At 35.7% G+C, this 15,379-nt stretch overlaps 1 protein-coding gene across 1 annotated transcript in view; it reads left to right on the top strand.

The window, feature by feature from the left end:
* The first annotated feature begins 10,917 nt into the window (after nucleotides 1-10,917).
* The window catches only part of LOC120625752 (vitamin K-dependent protein C), a 45,152-nt gene continuing 40,690 nt past the window's right edge, over nucleotides 10,918-15,379 (top strand). The window contains exon 1 of the mRNA XM_039892942.1: nucleotides 10,918-10,982. The gene's annotated coding sequence lies outside the window, so the exon portion shown is untranslated. The remainder of the gene's footprint in view (nucleotides 10,983-15,379) is intronic.

Genomic DNA, 15,379 nt, shown 5'->3' with positions numbered 1-15,379 from the left:
TTGGTAATACAGAAATGCTGCTTGGCAACAAAAAAACAATGGCGTTATTTCTTCCCCAGACGTGTCAGACACAAGAAACCTTACTATAGTCGTAAAAATATAATAGGCCCGTTTTGACATTTGTGCAAGACCATAGAATGTAACTTGGAACGAAACTGAAAGAAACAATAAAATAAAAATCAATTACATACAGTGTTTTAAAAAATACGTAAATTTTTTTGGGACGTTAAATAATATGAAAGAATATATCGCGAGTATTCTTTTTGCGCTTACTTTATCGTAGCATGCAATTTATAATTGTTGCGAAACGTTCCGAAAACAGTTACGTTCTTAGTCTTTTTTTTTTTATACTAGAGCTGTTACCATTTTTTTACTGAATATCGAAATTAAATATTGTGTAGTAATCTTTACTACAAAGAATGAGCTTGGTTCTCAAAATGGGTTCTAAATAATGAGTCTGGGTTGATGTATCTGACCAAACGGCACATGACTGAAGCGTCCCCGCGCGCACTGCGCAGTTTTTCGTTCCTCGTCTTGTAAAGTTGACTGTGCGCTCGTTTAAGTTTGATATATATTGTTTACTATTACGTTAACTATGGCTCTTCTATTTTGGACATTAATTTAAACATAGTGATTTGACTCGATTTTTGTGTTTGTTGTTTTATAGTACTAACTCTGTTTCAACATGTTGAAAAATGGACGTATAATCAACAGCCAGTCACGCGTATTGGTTGTGAAGTTAAAGGAATACTTTGAACGAACGAACACTTTACAATACATAATAATATCAATCAAGTACTGACAAAAACTTGAATTGATTTATCGTGAGTATCGAGTCCCGAGTCTTATGGTTCCATAACTAGTTACGTCGCGATGACAAATGTCAAAACGGGCCTATTACATTTTTACGACTATACTACTATTTTGTATTTAATTTAATTTATTTCATTAGAAAATGAAACGATTATTATTAATCAGTACGAAAATCTTCTATTACATTTACCATTGGTACTGTTTTTCGACTGAACGGTTATCAGGCGTTTGCACCTTACCTATCTTACTATCTTGTGTGCATTATCTCAATCGGTCAGTTAATTGACTCGATTATTCTGATAATACTTACATGTTTTATAACAATGGTAAGTGCCTAGGTACTACGGACATATTCACATTATTCAACAAATGAGTAAGTACTACGTATATTTGCTATACGCCGCGAAAAGCAAGAATCTGTATGGTGAAATTTACAAGTTTGCAATGAATAATTGAATGAATATACTTTTATTGCACACTACAAAAAGTACATTAAAAAAGAAAAGCAAAGCAACAAAACAACGTATACAATTTGGCGGCCTTATCGCTTCATAGCGATTTCTTCCAGGCAACCAATGGCGAAGTAAACAAATACAGAAAAAAGTTAGAAGAAAATAGTAGAATTATTGTTAATCTTAACAATTATTTATTGTAAAGTCAATTTCTCTTGAGGATTCTCCGGTGTCATAGCAAAACGCACGTAAAAAGTATTCTGCCGAAGATCTGTTTATTGTGGATAACGAAGATTGAAGACAATTTAAATTACACCATACAGATTATCCTGCTTTTTGCGGACTATAGCAATTAATTTTGCGGAATTTCGCAAAGTAGCGCCTGCTTTTATCCAATAACACATGTGTAGTAATTGGAGTTAACGCAGTCTTTGTTGTTGCTAATCTAGGTATAAAAGTAACCTATATGTTTGAGTGGACCATAATATAATATCTAATATTCATCAACAGCCTACAAGCGTCCACTGCTGAACATAGGCCTTTCCAAGAGCGCGCCACCGCACACGGTCCTCCGCCTTTCTCATCCAGCCGCTTCCAGCCACCTTTTTAAGGTCATCTGCCCAGCGGGCTGGAGGTCGTCCCACACTGCGCTTACCGATTCGGGTCTCCACTCTAGAACACATCTTTTCCAACGGCCATCGGTCCTACGACAGACATGACCCGCCCACTGCCACTTCAACTTGCTTATCCTTTGAGCTATGTCGGTGACCTTGGTTCTTCTACGGATTTGGTCGTTGCGAATTCCCGAAGAGAGACTCCCAACACATAGCTCGCTCCATAGCGCGGTGCGCGACTTTAAATTTGTGGATCAGGTCGACTGTCAGTGTCCACGTCCACGTGTCTAATATTGTTATTACCTTTTCCAGTCATATATCAGAGAAATATCACTCTAATGACCACCTAGTCATTACCCGGAGTAAAAGCTGAAACACTATATGCCACGCCAACAAAGCCGTAGGCGCTCTTTGTACATAATAAATGTACACTGAGCGCCTGCGGCAACGAAATATCAAAGTTAACGTAATAAGTTTTGGTTGAAAAATAATATCAATTTACCGAAATATTAATCAACATAAAAACCTCCGATGGGCAGCTTGTAACAAGACCCGTGTGTAACCGATAAGGGTTGTATTAACATTCGATTTTCTGCGGTAAATTTCATATTCGTATACTTACGGGAAACAGTGATAATTGTTAGGACTTCGCCTTAACTTTCGGGGGGCCGAGTTCGAATTCCAGCAGGAACCTCTAACTTTTCTTATACTCTAAGTCCGTTTTAGGTAATTAAAATATCGCGTATGACGTCCACCAATCAGCACTGGGCCAGCGTGGTAGACAACGGCCTAAGCCCTTCTCATTGTGGGGAGGAGACCCGTGCCGCGTACTGCGCTGGCAATGAGTTGTTATGATGAAATCAGGAGATCCGTATACTCAGATTTAACGACTAAGCTCAACCAGTTGCGAGGCTTATTCGGTCACATTTGATATTTCAACTGAATGCAGCATGTATTTGAATGTACTTATTTCTTCCGTTGGCTACAGCGAATAAAAAAAAATATTAACTTTATAATGTGTCTACACATGTGTATCTATCTTTTTGAAGTGAAAACTTCTTTACCTTTTGATTTTTGGGAGAGGAAATACCTATGGGTTCGCGTCACCGATGACCTTGCCGTTAGTGACGCGTAGTGTAGCGTCCGGTGAATATTTATACGCACTCATCATAATAATCATCACATTACAGAACCATAAAAGGCAGGGGTCTCTGAGAATAAGAAGGGTTTAGGCCTTAGCCACCACGCTGGCCCGTGCGATATGGCAGACTTTCCTCGCCGTTTACAGTACTCATACTGTGCATTGTTATAAGAGTACCTAATATTGTTTTCGACACTTATTATTCGAGTAGATAAACTGTAAAATAACAGTTCTTTATTACAGAAACATTAGTGAGTAGTACTAAATATACCTAAATATATTTATGTAGGAAATAAATGACAAAAGAAAGGTAGGTATTTATTGTGCTTTTGTGTATTTTTTAATCAATTGAAAGCAAATTTTAGTGACCCCTTTAGGGATATTCTGAAACTCAGCACGGCTAGCATGGGCAGCAGACAATTATATCCCCAGGAAAGGATATAAATGTACCTATCTTCTCCCACAGCTTTATCAACTCTCAGAGAATTCAGTGGCGTGCACTTCATACATGCACAAAAGCACTGCTTACCCTAAAATGGAAACATAGCACGTCTAGGAGGAGGATTTTTGCCATTTAATGCAATTTTCCTGCTGTACCATGGTAAGAAACCCAGTGCACGCCACGGAGAGCATTTGTACACAAGTGGAAATTGTATACAAATATTATATGTGTAATAATAAACGGGGGTTAACTTCTCCTATTCCATATTCCCGTACTTTATTAGCAGGTGGACACGTTAATTATATCTAGGTAGGTAACTGACAATTGCACTTCTATGTTTAACAGATTTGTGTGGGATCAATAAAACAAGTTCACTTATTTGCAACACACCCACACTCTAAGATATCAAAGTGAATTCCAAACTGGCAACATTTTACCACCATTTAACGCTACTTAGCGAAATGTATTTACGAGACAGGGTGTTAAATTGATAAGGAGGTTTCGCAAGAAAATAAACCTTTGGCTGAGGAAGTTCGTTCGCTAAGTACTAACTATACTAGCGTCAACTTTCCGCCACCTACGCTGTAGAGATCTGTTGCATCCACAGTGTCACATCTCTCGCATTCAGTGTCGCCATCTTTCAACACGTTTCAACTTAGAAATAATATAATTACAAAATAATATATATATTTATATAGGAAATAATATATATATATATTATTTTGTTAGAAATATTTGCATTCATAAGCTCCGAGCATTAAATTAAGTTCATACAGAATTCTCATTCAGCCATAATTGTATGCAGTTCATTTTGTCCAAAAACAGTGATATGCCTCACTTAAAACGTCTCACTTTTCACCTGCGGAATGTTGCTAGGTCACAATTTTTTCCAATTTTCCCATTTTATTGGGAATGCTTAGAACATTAGAGGTAAAACAATTACTGTCAACTACTAAACGTATGAAGTGACTAACCGATTGTTCGAGAAACCAATCTAAAGTGGAGTGGTTTTTGATACTTTAATATACCTAAGTAGTGTTCACGGTTTCTGTATGTTCTTAATTCTGTGGATGGTGGATAGGAAATTGACGGTTTGAGGGTAATAGCCAGTGGCGTGCACTTCATACATGCACAAAAGCACTGCCTATCCTAAAATAGATATTTAACCCGTATTGGAGGAGGATTTTGCCATTTTACGCAATTTTCCCGCTGTATGCATACCCTGGTAAGAAACACTTTTGAATCTTCGAAGCTTGCCGTACTTATGTCTACCATTTTCTGGTGTTATTTCTATGTGATAGACGGTAAAAATAGGTATACAGACACACACCTTACACTACGGGACAGCGTACTGCAACTGCGACCCGCATTCGTGTTCTTTTTGTCGGTATTTCACGAACTGTTCCACATACTACAAGACAGTACATAAATTGAGAAGCTGTACGATGCTTTCTTGTTTTGCATAATTCTACCAGTGGAATCCACACTGCTAATTTAAAACCCTTTTTGTGCTTCCGAATTTCACATGGTAGTCAGATTCTGCCCGTGACATCCAACTTGACATCTCGTACCTACGCAGTCCCGTCATGACCACGATCGTGACCATGCAACTGGGTCGAAATAACGACAAATCCAAAAACATTATAGTGGCATGTACCCGTTGAACTATATTTAAGAAATGTTAAAAAGACAAATTAGGAAAATTATTTAGCTACAGTAGGTACCTACAATATGGATCAATGTTTAAATGTGCAAAGTGGCTCGCACTTTGTCCACATTAGGGCGCTCCAGGGTGAAACAAAGGCTATTTTCCTCTCTTATGATGTTTAAGCCGCACACTATTTGGGGAAAACACTTTTAAGACATTTTGCGACTGATTCCCAAACCCTCTCAATACTCTAAATGATACAATATTTTCGAAACTACACGATTTATAGAAAACAAGTTCGATTTCGGTTAATTAACAATGGTCAACGACTGCTCCTTATCAGCGAAATTACATGTCTAGCCGGAATAAGTACAATTGGAACTTCAGAAAATAGCTTTGATTACTTGTAAGGTAGTTTCAAGCTTTGTCTATCATAATGGGAGGATTTTATTGCTTAGATCAACGAAACTCCGGTCACAATTAATGCTAAGTAACCTAATATTTGCAGGTAAACCGAAAACTTGAGTTTCCAAAAAAGTTTTTAGCAAAGATTCAACGCTTGTCAGGGGAAGTACTTAGTTAGCTTGCGTACCCCGGCCTCAGGCAGCATTACTGTGTTCCGGTGTAAAGGGCGTACTATAGAAAAGGTTAATAAGTATAAGGGGTATGTTCGGACGCTTAAGGGCTTTTGAACTCCAGGTCACTGCGACATGCTTTTTCGGACATGATGTTAAAATCCAAAAAAAAACAAAATTCATTTATTTCAAGTACGCATAATATAAGCACTTTTTAAACGTCAAGTCTGTCTGCTTGTAGTGACTCTACCACCGGTTCGGAAGGCAGATTCTATCGAGAAGAAGCCCGCAAGAAACTCAGCAGTTTCTCTTTTCCAACATCAACAATTTACATTTTACATTTTAATATTCATTTTTCTATCTTGTTAGAGATGAAAGCGGAGCCGGATGCCAAGCAACATTGTCATTAAGAAATGCATCAATCGTATAGTAACCTAATATTATCTACCTATATATTGTTACAAAGAGGTACCTAGTACATCGGTTTGAATTTTTGATAATTGGGCGAATAGCACGTCTTTAGAATGCAGAAGGTTCGTTTACGACTAATTTTCCAAACCCTAACGACAAGACGAGTGAAGCGTGTTCATATTAATACCATTTTTTCTCGGATCCTGATGTCGGATTAGCTTGATATTAATGAAGTCTCTGTTGTAAGTATTCTTGTTTATAAAGCCTTGAAAAAAGTTGTCTCAAGTTAGCGAAAAAATTTAACATATTCGCTTGCCAATAAAATTATACAAAAACTAAAAAAAGTTTTAATTGCGTAAACTAAATGTTGGTATCTAAAAGGCCATTGTTCATAAATTAGCGAATGAGGAGTTCCCGAAATCAAAACAATAGGCAATACTGATTAGGTACATCCTCTTTGCAATAGGCTAGATGCTGATTAGGTAGCATAATGAATCTCAAATTGCTTTGCAAACATTTTTTTGGGTTTCTCGAACTCCTAGACGCCTAATCATAATATCATACTTACCTAATTATTTCGCAGATAGACCTACTCATCTAACTTTAATGAGGCCACCTACTTGAAACCTAAGTATCAGAACAATCCTTTATTAAATAGCCACATTTAATTTAAAAAAAATGTAGAAATTGATCCTAATAGAAGAAAATATAAACCTTTTCTGATCAATTCAGCAAAAGAAGAAACCATAGGCATCAATACAACCGCTAGACGTAAAAAGGTTAGGTATTTTTAGAGTCCAAAAACGATTTTACGCGGTCCCGAGAACTCGATTTGCGAAGTTGGCAAACCTAATAATTAGAAGCGAAATCCGATGGTAACTGGGAGGTACCTACGGCGGATTTATAACGGTACCTAATTGGGCCTTGAACTCTACAGCGTTAGCTGTGGATCGGCGAGGTTTATCAAAATCCGATACGAAAATTATGGAGAATATACCTCGCACGTGTTAGTACCAATCTAGATACTAACACGTTCGAGGAATTAGAAATACATATTACCATAGTAAATATGTGTTAAGTCTATGGGCACTTTAGGAGTGTTCTTACAGAGATATGGAGTCGAAGAAAGAAGCCAGGCGAAGGCTAACCAATTCACTTCAGTACCTACCTGTTATAACCTCTTGAACCTGCATTGCCTTCCAGGTGCCTACAACAACAGCTTACGTGGTATACACATACCCATCCACGGGTAAATGCGATTTCATGTTATCTCCATAGAATTAAGAACATACAGAATCCTCATTCAGCCATTATTATATGCAGTGCATCGTTTCCAAAAACAGTGCGCCCCGCGCACGTCTCACTTTACACCCACGGAATGTTGCTAGTCCACAAACTTTTTCCCATTTTATGATGATCGTTTAGAAAATACGTTGTAAAATAATAACTTTCAATTGCTAAATGGTATGAAGTGACTAACCGTTTGATCGAGAAAGCATACTAAAGTGGGGTGGTTTTTGATGCTTCAATTTTAGTCGGTGTGATTCTGGACTTTCTTTATTCTGTGGTTACGACAATAATAAGTTGTTACTATGTTATTTGACATTATAAACATTTAACTGAATCGTGTATTTGATAGCATGTCTATTGATGCTTTTTATGTTCTGTGTAATAGTACCTGCCCCTGTTCCAAAAATCATTGTATATTTAAAAAATGTTTGTGTTTTCGTGATATTAGGTGGATCTGCATTTATAATGTAGGTTTAAGATCTTCATCTTACAGAGTCATTGGAAATATAACTAGGTGTAGGTACCAGGTTAGATTATTCGATAAATAACTGATTCAGAGATCACATTGTAACATCATAGTCACGTCTTGATCATTAATCTCTCCATATCAGTCCCTAAATTTGGACAATTCTATTACCTAGACATACGAAAATAACCTTTACTGCCGCCTTTAATCAACTGTAATTCCTAATTTCCTATGAGGATTTAATTTAAATATAGGTTGAATTCATATCTTTGCGGCGTGAACACAACCGATACGAGTAGCCGATGTGACACTGATCTTACTATCACAGAACGGCTGTTGACATTTGGTCTCCAATTGATTGACGCCATTTTGGCGCTGTAAGTTGCGTAGCTGTAAAACGGATGTCCAAGGAACTAAAGTTGAAAGTACTACAAATATATGCGATTCAAATGGGGACAAGATTTCAGCTTTCATTTGTATAAAGACAATCTATGTTAATGGGAGTCAATGCTTTCTGGCTATGGATACGAACTACTTATCTATGTGCGTTTTTAATTTAAGCCAGTAAAGGTTACTCGCTTCAAAACAAAACATCGTGACGTAAAATCTTGAGGGCCGAGAGTTCTCCATAATGGTCTCAAAGACGTGTCAAGTCTTCCAATCCTCTCTTGGCCAGCGTTCAGCACTAACGGCCCAAACCATTCAGAGGAGACCAATGTCCTGTAGTGTGCCAGTAATGTATTGAAAATGATTAAATTCATATGGATCGTGGACTAACCGCTTCTTTTACAAAATACAAACAAGGGGGCACCTGTTTCGGTCACCAGACGCGGCCAATAGTAGCGGCTAATGGCAGCCGCTAATATCTATATAATTCGACTGGTTTTTGCGATGAATATTATAACTGACCGCATATTTCAGATAAAAAGCGTTCTGTATCCATTATACGTCTACAATAAAACTTATTAAAATAGGTCAATTTCCAGCTGGAGATTTGGAATATTGCGAAACTCTTAAATTGATAATATTATCTACAAGCGTAGAGTACCTACTATTACCCTACATTCTCTTGATTTGATTTGATTGCTATTTTTGAAGCTATAAAATTTTGTTATATTTATAAGTATATATTTATTCGATAGGCCGTTTTTCTATCTTATATAAAAGATGTCGTGTGAAGTGGCACGACGTCTACCAAAATAAGTGGATGTGCAGGTAGGTGCTTACCAATTAATCACTTACCAAAATATTCTTCATCTATCGTCTTTTCAAAGCTCGCCGCGCTTTCAATCTTTAGAAGAAGTATCTACTTTACTCTATTTGTATAACAGAGAATAATGAGAGAGCCGAAGGTACCTAGGCAGTTACCTATTACTGACTATTATCTAAGAAGGTATTCTCTGTAAGGAACATTTAAATCCTATTTACAAAATGTATCTTGAAATCATTGTAATTTACAAAATATATATTTTATTAGTCTGACATTAATTCCTGTTCCTATGGGTACAAAACATATAAAACTAAAAGGTTTACTCCACATAATTATTAATGCAAAATGATTGAAAATCTCCCGACGTAAAACCAACGGGGTGTTATAACTTTGACGCGGCTGTGTGAGTATGAGTGAGTGTGTTAGCGATGTTTGATTAAAATTTATATTTTTATGTTATTGCAGGTTTCTGTACATAAAAAGCTTAATTTATAACAGACTATATATACCTATATAGTTAAAGGGATTTTTTAAAACAAGCATTTTGTAAGACTTACTTAGGTATGTATGCCTGACCATTAAATAGTGTTAGTGGAATTGTACCTCCTAATAAATAAATAAATTAATTAAGGAAGCGCACTAGCTGTTAAAGGCGCGACTATGTTTGTTGTTCTGTTTTGCTGATATATATATGATAATCGGCGAATTACAGATACTTCTATATAAAACAATAAAGTACTACAATGTAACACAATTTGGATGATTATAAATAAAAAAGTAAAGAAATCATAAATCAATTATACCACAGATTACTCATAACATTTTGATCTTCTTTGGAGCTGGACCTGGACTCTTTCGAACCCGTCTTAGTGTCTTATTCATTAACTTTGTTACGCGGCACAAAGCAAAGATTTTGTAAACCAGCTCATGAAGAACGCAAAACGGGTTCGTAGCTAGTCGAGAATACTTAGATGAATATTCACTTTAACTTATTTCACAACCAGAGCAGTTTAAACTTACAAGTTAGTAAGCCATTAACTTTTCTTTTGCAGCCAACTCTATACTAAATCGTTCAACATATTGTAAAAGCAGTCAAAAGGTAATCGAGTAGTAAACAGAATAAAGTTAAGAGGTTCTTTAAAATACCACACAAAGCAGAATAATTGTTTTTGTACAGGTCTTGTCGTTATCCACATAAAAGGTTTAGTTTTAATACCAAAATCATTAGATACATAACTTTTTTCAATTTCTATTTTTGTCTATCATTTAATTCAAAAATAAAATCGTTGTCGAAATCATTTTAGATTTGACGAAAATAGGAATAAACAAATTTAGTTTTAAAATTTAAATGAAGAAAAAAAAAGGGTTTTCGTGGAAAACAAAATGCTTTTTACAAATTCAAAAAATTCAAGTTCAAAGATCATTTAATGCAAGTAGGTAGGCCTAGTTTATAAGAAATTTTGAAACGTCAAGTCAGTCTGTTTGTAATGATTCTACCACAGGTTCAGACGGCAGATTCCACTGAGAAGAGCTGGCAAGAAACTCAGCCGATTGCATTTTCTTCTTAAAGTCGTTTTCAATCGTCTTAGTTATTTCATCGGAATACTATTGGATTGCCAATTGCAAACCTGCCACCCAAAAACATGACTTGGAAGACTGCTACATTAAGTAAAACAAACATAATATTATGGGTATTACATTGGTATATAGTTCAGTACAGGTACGAGTATGGATGTAACGAATTAATGTTAGTAAGGAAGATCGGAGCGGTGCGCACGCGCAGTTCTGTAATGCTCTCGTTGTGAACAAGTTGCGTCTACGAACTATCCGTGTTATACGAATAGATACTGTTAACCGTAGTTTTACCAATTTCCGTCTGTTGCCAAGTGAGTTTATGAAATAAACACCGGTTAATTTTAGGTAAGCTATTTTTTGATTTGGACTTACTTGCAAGTTTGAGTGTTATTCCTTTTATAATTGGGTATATTTAGGGTTTTAGATAGTGGTTTTTATATATCGATAAGTGCATAGAAAATTGTAATTAAAAGCGAAGTGTTAATGTTTTTATATATCTTATCGTGTGTTTTATTAATATTTATATAATTACGTGGAATATTTGCATTTCTTCTTCGAAATAGAACACTTTTACAAGATAAGTAGAACTATCCTGTAGTACCTTAGTTGTTATATCGAAAGATTTAATATTTTAATTCAAAGGGATCTTGTAACATTGAATATTATCCAATTAAAAATTGTTATTCGGCCTGTTATATTTATCAGAAACAGTGTCTGCGAGAAAAATTATGGAGCGTGATCGAAGTAAATACTAAAAAGCAATCATTTTTGCGAGTAGACAAACGAACAATACCTAAATATATTGAATAATAGCAATACATTTTTTTTAGTCCATATAACAAAAAGGAATTAATTTAAAATAAGGATACATTGCTTTTATTAGGAGAGCTTTTCGAGACACTCATGGTAGAATTTGGTTTCCGAACCTATAGTAGAGTGCCAAGATATTTATAAAATAAATAAATATACTACGACTATACACACACCGCCATCTAGCCAGTTAGCACCGTCAGTTAGCCAAAGTAAGCCTAGCATGTGTTATGGGTACTAAGATGACATGTACTAAATATTTTATGGATAATATACATGAATACTTATATTATACAGATAAACAAAACATCCAGACTCTGAAAAACATTATGTTATCACACATACATTTTCCAGTTGTGGGAATCGAACCCACAGGCTTGGACTCAGAAAGCAGGGTCGCTGCCCACTGCGTCAATCAGCTGTCTAAATAGGTATATTTAGACGGCTTTCTTTAAAATGTATTTTTCCAAATGAATCCAACTGAATCTGTCGTGGCTTCAGTTTAATTTACTTCACGCCAGTGGTGAAGCAAAAGTTTACTAAAGCATTTCATTAATTTGGTTTTGCTAGGAATTACCACCGTTCAAGATCTTCTAAAGTTTCCATTTATATTGGTATGTTTTATTTGGATTTCAGAAACGTTTCATCGATTCAAGTAGTTTAAGCAAGTTCCATTCAAGTTCTCTTTTATTTCCAATAGAAAAGAACATAAATCGATTGAATTATTTTCAAAATATTCTGATTGCGATCTCAGCTGATTAAAAGTACCGATAAAGTCTTGGACTTTAAAATCCATCTTACTAATAGGTTTCTACTCGGTATAGTACGAGTACAACGGAATAAAACAGAATAGATATGTAGGTACACTAAATCAATTGGCGTTAAGGCTTTGCCGATAGTAGAACTAACCGAGGCAGCAGCCTCCCAAGCAAATAGCTGAAAGTTATAGCCCATTTAAAACAAAGCATATTAAAAAAAAAGGTATTTAAGAAAACTCCTACAAAAATGTACTTACTGCCATGGTTAATTTATAAAATCATTGTCCTATTTACAATTAAATATTTGTTACCACAAACTTTTAATCTGGCAGGCATAAATTCTAGAATATTACAATGCAATGCAAAGTGCTTACGAAACTTCAAAACAACATCGTATTTGAGAAATGTTTAATAATAATGCCCCTGAATTTGCATATTTGTCCTTTATTATTCCTTTCTTGACTGCAATCCCTCCTGATCCGTAGTAACTGATAATGCAGTCTAAGATGATAGTGGGCTTATCTATAAGGGTAAAAAAGTTACATTTAACCGATATTACATGCGGCATCTTACCATGAATTAAATCGAGAATATAATAATAATAATAATAACCTCGCACTCTCCACGCAGGGTTAATAACACTAAATATACATAAGTCTGCATATACACTCCTACAAAAAGCTGTTATATTAAACGCATGTCGCCTGGTGCGAAAGTTTTTAACATGACTCGCCCGATTTTGCACTTGGCTCCGGCCCGTGCTCTGTTAATTATACCGTAGTAAAGAAGAGATTTAAATTTAATACAAAAAAATTATAATTATAATAAACTTTATTCAGCTTCCACACATAAGTAAACTAATGAAAATTAATTACTAATTACATTAAAACTAATTAAACACTATATTACAAACTAAATGCCTTATCGAAAGGTGCTTCAGCTGAAAAGGCTGCTACCTCACCATGCTGCTGCAGTATTTGACAACTGCGGCGCTGATTTTCAGGTAAAGCCTTGATTGGCGTCACGGATTTGCCGGGAAAAGTTTAAGAAGATGCGTAGTGAACTTGACAAGGAGAGGGAGTATACGGAAAAATAAAGTAAAATAATATATATCAAATTTATTTTGTGTGTTCATAAATTGACAATTAATTATGCCGTGTGGCGGCATATCAGAATTCAGTTTTTATCTTCCGATCTCTTTCCACTGATGTTCTACAAAACGATGAAAGGAATATATCGGAGAGCGGGAAATAGCGTCCTCTATTTTACTACTGCCATCTGTTGCTATGACCAACCCGTCAGTCCATCGTGGTCATTTTGGGGAACCTTCCGTTGGGAGAGGCCTTTTGTCAAGCTGTAGACTATTTTAGCAGATTGATAATGCTTAAATTGCGTTTGGTGAGTAGTTAGTATACCTACTTCATCGTCACTTCACATCAGATGAACTGAGTATAAAAATTGGAATAATGATTTTCCAACTCTAACTAAAATTTTCTATGCAGATTTTTTTAAACTAGAAGTTGAACTGTCGAACTTTGCCCGCTAGTACTGTATTGAATCTGCCACTCATCTTGTTACAAAGTGCTACAAAAAGCTACAAAAAACCACTATCGTTAGCGTAGCGTGAGTAAAACTTTGAAAGCATCTGTTCGCTGGGAATAAAAAATTGTGCACTTATTACAAAAGTTAGCCAAAGTACTCCTTAACTCAAATCGTAAATTTCGTATCACTTCGACGGAAGCAGGCGGTACTTACTCGAAGTAACATTTTCAATAAAGTTGTTGTCCAATTTCATCTTGAACGTCCGTATTCCTCTTCAATACTAATCAATTAATAATTCTTTAATTTTTTTTTACTTGACGATCTGCGTTGTGTATAAGGGCTGTGGTCTTATAAGAGGAGATCGGTTTGATCCCTAAAGGCGGCAGTTTGGGAATTAATAATTTCTGAATTCTCTCAGCACGGCTAGAATGGGCAGGAGAAAATATCTCCCCAGGGAAAGGATAAAAATGTATCTTCTCCACACAGCTGTATCAACACTCAGAGCACTGGCGCATAAGTGGAAATATATGCATATATGCATATATGTAATAATAAAAGGGGTAGGTACACTTCTTCTATTCCCTGTTCCCGTGCTTTAGCAAGTGGACACATTGATTATATCCTTTGTCAGGGGACAGCCCGCCTGTGCTGCAGGTCTGCTCTTTTAGGAGGCTTTGGTAAAATATTATCAACTCTCCCGAGACGAGCTCAGCAGTCGTTGTGGAACGAAGGCACCGATCCTTTCCGAAGAGATCCTGAAGCCTCCCAATATGTACTGCGGCTGGCTATATAGCTATAGTTAACTATATGGCTATAGTTTTAGAGGGTAATAATAGAGGGAAAAATGCTGAATCAGCAATCACTTACTTTTAAGTAAGCAAGTTTCTTGCTGGCTCTTCTCGGTAGAATCTGCTTTCCGAACCGGTAGCAGAGTCAATACACTCAGACAAACTTGACGTTTCAAAAGTGCTTATTAAGAAGGCCTACTTGAAATAAATGAATTTTGTAGATTTATGTTAGTACTATGCGTGTGTCTATCTTTTATCTTCAATATGGTTGTCATTCATAAACACTTAGAATGTTTTGAATTCGTTTGGATGGAAAAATAAATGTGATACTTTTGATTTAATATTTTTACAGGGTGATTTCTTATGAGAAGAGATATACTTATGCATCCATCAAAATTGTTTCGTAATTCTGTTAAACTTTGTATAACTGGCATACCCCATCAGGTTATCCTGCTACCAATTTAGACGGTACTTGGTTGACGGTATCAATTAAGAAGAAGAAAAACTTTATTGTACGTATAACATACAGGAAAAGAAACATTAAGGAGTAAACAGTAAACAATGTAGACATGCAAGGCGGCCTTATCGCTGCAAGCAATCTCTTACGGGCAACCTGTGTAGAAAGGAACTGAAGGATACAGCAAGAGTGTATAGTGCCAAGAGTTTTCTAATTTATACATAAATAAAAAATGTATAGATAGAAATACATAGATAATTTAAATAAATATACGTAATATATAAATATAAAATATACATTATATATATATATAAATAAATAAATATATAATATACATGAAAATACAATTACCTACGCGACGCAAACTCACACACGCACAATCATACA

The sequence above is a fragment of the Pararge aegeria genome, chromosome 8, assembly GCF_905163445.1.
Source record: "Pararge aegeria chromosome 8, ilParAegt1.1, whole genome shotgun sequence".
Taxonomy (NCBI): Eukaryota; Metazoa; Arthropoda; class Insecta; order Lepidoptera; family Nymphalidae; genus Pararge; species Pararge aegeria.
This window is presented reverse-complemented; position numbering and strand designations above follow the sequence as displayed.